This window comes from Cataglyphis hispanica, chromosome 7, assembly GCF_021464435.1.
Source record: "Cataglyphis hispanica isolate Lineage 1 chromosome 7, ULB_Chis1_1.0, whole genome shotgun sequence".
NCBI lineage: Eukaryota > Metazoa > Arthropoda > Insecta > Hymenoptera > Formicidae > Cataglyphis > Cataglyphis hispanica.
Window position 1 is genome coordinate 873,751 of NC_065960.1, and position 6,000 is coordinate 879,750.

General features: G+C 29.2%; 1 protein-coding gene across 4 annotated transcripts in view; it reads right to left on the minus strand.

The window, feature by feature from the left end:
* LOC126850758 (protein expanded) overlaps positions 1-4,919 on the minus strand; it is a 158,214-nt gene extending 153,295 nt beyond the window's left edge. For 3 of the 4 annotated variants that reach the window (XM_050594057.1, XM_050594055.1, XM_050594053.1), the window contains exon 1: positions 4,417-4,919. The gene's annotated coding sequence lies outside the window, so the exon portion shown is untranslated. The remainder of the gene's footprint in view (positions 1-4,416) is intronic. The other variant, XM_050594054.1, reaches the window with a different exon arrangement.
* Between the last annotated feature and the right edge of the window lie 1,081 nt (positions 4,920-6,000).

Consider the following 6,000-nt stretch of genomic DNA (forward strand, 5'->3'; position numbering starts at 1 on the left):
CAATGTTCCTTGACTCGGGTGCTTAAGTGTCTTTTTGTCTGGCCAATATACGAAGCGCTACAATTCTTACAATTTATTTTGTAAACAACCTCCGTTCTATTGCTAATAGGCAAACTATCCTTGCCGCGTTTAATCAGTGAATTTAATTTTTTAGGTATATTGTAAACCACTGTCAGTCCCATATTTTTAAGCAACCGACCAACATCGTCACTCAAGCCTTCGACAAACGGTAGTGCGATGTAAGAGGGTTTGTCTGTATCAATTTCCCCATCACCTAGAATGCTACTGCTCCGGTGTTTCAAAAAATTCAGCCTCTTACAAATATAACGATTTACAATGTGTGTCGGAAAACAATTATTAAGTAAGATCTGCTTCACGACATCAATGTTTTTTCCATGAAACTGGTCGTCAAATAGTAAAATAGCATGGTCAACAAGATTAAAAATGGTGTTCAACTTATATTTAAAAGGATGGCTCGAATAAAAATTTATGTATCTATCGGAACACGTAGCTTTTCTATACCAGTTTGTTAAAATTTTTCCGTTGGAACGGATAACACTGGTGTTTAAAAAATTGATACATGAATCCGACTCTATTTCATGTGTGAATTTTAAACGTGGATGATAACTATTGAAAATCAAATTAATCTCGTCAACATTTGCACGTGGAACAATAGCAAAAATATCATCTACGTATCTATAATATACAGGAACCGCAAACCCAAGTAGACTCAAACAATGTGTCTCCAAATCATCCATCACAATATCTGCTAAAATAGGTGATAACGGAGAACCCATAGGGTTCCAAACATAGTGGTTGACACAATGTCAGTTTGACATTTCGATTTTTCTCTTTCTACTTTTTAATTATAACGTAAGTTGCTTAATCCTACCTTTTTTTTTTCTTTGTAACATGACTATCATTATTTATTGTATTGTAATTTTAGTTTCACTTGATAAGGACCAAAACCATATGGTCGAAACGTCGTGATATAATAATCAAACAATAAATTGCCAGTTTGGTCGTATAAACACTTGTTTTTTAATAATTAAATTTATAAGTTTACGGATATTTTGTACTTTAATGTGATATGATTTTATTTAAACTATGAAATATAATAAAAATATAAATCATATATCATGCTCTTATCACAACATCATAAAATATTTACTTTTTAATTATCTTATCTCAATACTTTTATGCATAAAATAATAAAATAAATTAATTGATGTGAAAAAAACAGATAATTATTTTTAAAAAAAAAGTATAAATTTGCAACGAGCTACACACACACACACACACACACACGCACACGCGACACGCACACACACACGCGCACACACATGCACACGCGCATGCACACGCACACGCACGCACGCACGCGCGCACACACACACACATACACACGTACACACACACACACACGCACGCACACACGCACACACGCAAGAAAAAATAAATAATTATTATAAAAAAATATATTGTAAATAATTGCATACTTTTTTTAAAAACAATTATTTTCTGTACACCATTTGATTCATCTTATTATTCTGTACATAAAAGTATTACGATACAATTATCAAACACTAAATAATTTTCGAGATATTTTATATTTTATATTTTATACTAAAATATGTCAGATTAAGATACAAAATAACTTAAAAAATACTTTATTATAGTGTTTTGGAAAGCTCTCAACATAAGCTATAAAAATATGCAATAAAAAATAAGGGATTCCATTTAAGAAATGAAAGGTGTCCTTGCCTTGACCTTAACGATGCCATCCAAGATCAAACCAATGATACCATCTTATGTTCCCCTTAAAACCAATTTTTGTTCAAAACGTTTTTCTCTAAAATGTTTAGTTTTTGAAAGAAAAGTGGTGTATGGGTGGTCTAGGACACCCTGTATACACACCACACACACACACACACACACACACACATATAACACACACTACGCACGCACGCACGCACGCACGCACGCACGCACATACGCACATCGCACACACGACACATCACACATAATACAATAACACACGCACACACACACACATGTACATATATATATATATATATATATATATATATATATACACATATATGTGTGTCTTTTTCTTCTTCTTCTTTCTTGGATGGCACCTGCTCTCGACCGAGGATCACTGCAGCCAGAAACTAACGTATAATGTATATAGAAGTGGCATTAGATAGAATCAAACTGTCTATTAGAAATCAAACGGCAGAATGTATGTGTATGTGATGTGTATATGTGTGTGATATGTGATGTGTCTACTATAAAGTCCCCGACCAGAATCCGTGTGTGTATGTGTGTGTGTGTGTGTATGCGCGCGCGTGCATGTGTGCGTGCATGTGTGTGTGTGTGTGTGTATTACCGTAAATCGATTAAATGATTATATTATGCACATATAATTACTAATAATTATATATAATTACTAATACAGATGATTAGTATAATAAATTTCATCAAAATAACCATCTATCAATAATTTTGCATAATTACTAGAGCTCCTTGAAAAAAAAATATATAATATATTTAATATATATAGAATATATTTTAGATTATATATATATATATATATATATATATATATATATATATATAGAATATATTTAATATATTCATAATTTCATATTTCAATAACAGATTTATTTGTTAGAAATGCTTATATTATGCTCTTATATTTCATGTACAGAAGTTTTTAAAATATATGTTTAAAAAACCTGACATGTCCATTAAAAAATTCTTTTTTTTTTTTAAGATAAGAAGTTGATGCCAAGTTCATGCGCTCATTAAAAACACATTATATAAAAAAAATCTTATTTTATTATTCAAAATTTTTTTTTGGCGATAAAAGTTATATCAAAATATATTGTTAGAATTAAAAATAAAAAATTGTGCAATCTATTGCTGGATTTTATAACATGTTTTTTCAAATAAAACATTTTAAAAAATATGTGTGTAGCAAGATGTATATATGTATTTTATCATAATACTTCAGTTTTTTTTTTAAACAAATACTTTTTGTCTTATGTATTTTTTATGCTCGAATATAGTAAAGATATTTTAAATAATCAAATTAGATAAAAAAAATCTTGTATTTTATGTATTTTATATTCAATGACGCAGTAGTGCGAATGCGCAGGTGTGAATAACCAGTAACAAATCACGAACCATGCAATCATGCGTATGCGTGTCTGTGGAATGCGCGCTTGTGTATATTCCTCCCGCCATCATTGAGCCGCTCCTTTTGCTCTTTCCACGTGTGTCGCACGATTCTTGTAATCTCCCCTACGTCGCTGTTCATCGCTCTGATATGCGGTCATGCCGCACCATGCTAGTTCGATACGTTATCATGTATACATTATTTTATTCTATTTGGCGATATGATATATTTTTCGCATATTTTTTAAATATTATATAGTTTTCGCTGAATAAAGTTTTTAAAATTTGTAACTCAAAAAAGGCCTACCCATGTTAAATAAAAGTGAATTTAATTTGATAAAATATCAGAATTATCATTAACTTTATTCAAATTATGTATTTTATCACAAATTTCAAAACAAATTTGTTATTGTTTGAGTAGATTATTGTCATTTTTTAATATTTTTATATATGTGAAATATCTGAATAATACAATTTATTGTACAATTTATTATTTGTGATAAAATATATAATTTGAAGAAAGTTAATGATAATTTTGATATTTCATCTTTTGTACAATCTTTTAAAAGATTTCATACTAAAAATATAATATTTCCAAAATTTTATGTAGCACTATTTCCTAGGATGTTTATATTAAAATTTAAAAATTTGATCAGATCATACAACTTCTTGATAATATATGTTATATATATATATATATATATATATATATATATATATATATATATTCTCCAGTTATTCAATTTCATTTATATTTGTAAACTAATAATAACTCTAAATTAAAAATTTTGAAAATCATAAATCACATTATTTATACTAGAATGACAATAAGTCTTGCTTATATCCTTTTACATGATATCAATAGAAACAATATCTAATTTTCGATCGCAATTGATAATATTCCAATTAGCATGTTTTCAATCGGTTAAACACTGTCAGAGCGAAGGAATCCTTTGATAAGTAACCCTTTTATAAGACAAGAGAACGCTATACATTTAATATCATGTCGCATTGTAGATGAAATCAATTAAAGCAAAAATGCGTACACCTATTGATTTCTTCATTAATATCAGAGTGCAAAATAAACCACGCGCGAATTAATACTAATATTATGCAATTATAGCAATTGTACGAATCAAAGTGGCAACGCGGCGACAGCATTCGTGCCGTTCATGCGAATGAAAAGCGAGAACGTGCAAGCGTGGAATCACATGCTCGATCACTCACCCTTACCTTTTCTTTCACAGCGTCTGCACAGTCGATGATTTATTTACACAAAGAATATTCCGATGCACGTAATCTGGTTAATCCAACATGGCATAAGGATGTATAGGTTAACCATGTAATAGATGGTCGTCGAAGGTAAACACTCGTAAACTAAAATGCATTCATATATGATGCATAGCACAACACAAATTTTCGCACGCTCGCTTCGAAACTCTTCTGGCGTTAAACTCTCGCTCACTTCTCACTTATGTCTCACATAAACTCTCGATTTTCCCGCAGGAGACCATTGCACCGAAATTCTAACCGCAAGAGAGAAAAACGTTATTGTAAAAGAGATTATGACAAGCAATTTTCTTCAGATTTTTTATAAATCGAACATGATACCGTGCAGTTTTTTTTAGCAACGTCACAAAAATAGTATTCTTCTCTGTAAATAGACAAGAAACGATGCTCTACGGCAAGCGTTTTTAGTAACGTGAAAACACGAACGGACCGACAAAATACTACGATCATTCTACACCAACGGCCGGCGAGTCACTGAGTGACTGGAGTACAAGTACACCGGCTCGCGCTCCACCATCGGCTTCAGCTCCAAACTCTTCGACATCAGTTTAAGCTCAGGATAATCACCTTAGTTCAAGTACGCGCTATATATTCTACAAAGAGCCAGTTATAATTGTTTGATTTCAGGAACTTATAAAATTAAATTATACATATTGATTCGATTAAACAAATCAACAAAAAATAATTTTTTTTTCAAACATTTAAATAGTCATTTTTTGTAGATTTTTTTATGCTGAATATGATTTTATTTTCCAAATTGTTTTATTACGTCATAATTTTGAGAAATTTGCAGTTAGAATTGCAAGAAATAGCTATAAGATTTCATTGCAGTCAAAATTAAGTATACTGTTAAAACTTTCAATCTTCAAAAAGAAAATTTGGTGTATCGATTATTCGATGTTTAATAAGATATTCATAATTAAATATGAGGTTTGATGTAAATAGATTATTAAAAATCTACTAAATAGTTTTCAATTATGTTTAAAAAAATTTTAAATTATTTTATGCTTGATATGAATCTAATGCAAAAAAATATATAAATTTTTGCAAAAATCTAAACATTTTTTATTTTGATATCTATATTTAGAACGTTTAAAAAAGAATAAAATATTTTAAAGGGATTTTGAATGCTCAAAAACAAGTCAAAAAATTTTAACAAACATTGGACAAATGAACAATTTTTATTTTTATTTTTTTTAGATATTTCAAATATCTCAAAAACGGCTTATTTACGCACCCATGTTTATTAAATCTTTTTAACTTATTTTAAAAAATAACTCAAAAATAAACATGGATCCGCAAATGAGCCATTTTTGACATATTTGCAATATCTCAAAAAAAAAAAAATAAAAATAAAAATCTCAAATATTTCAAAAACAACTCATTTGCTGACATATTTTATTACGACTTTTTAACTTATTTTAGGGCATACTAAATCTTAAAATATTTTAATATTTTTTTTAAACGGTCTCTATATATTAATTCCGTTATTTTAAATTCATCAATTTTAATAATAAATTTTTTAGT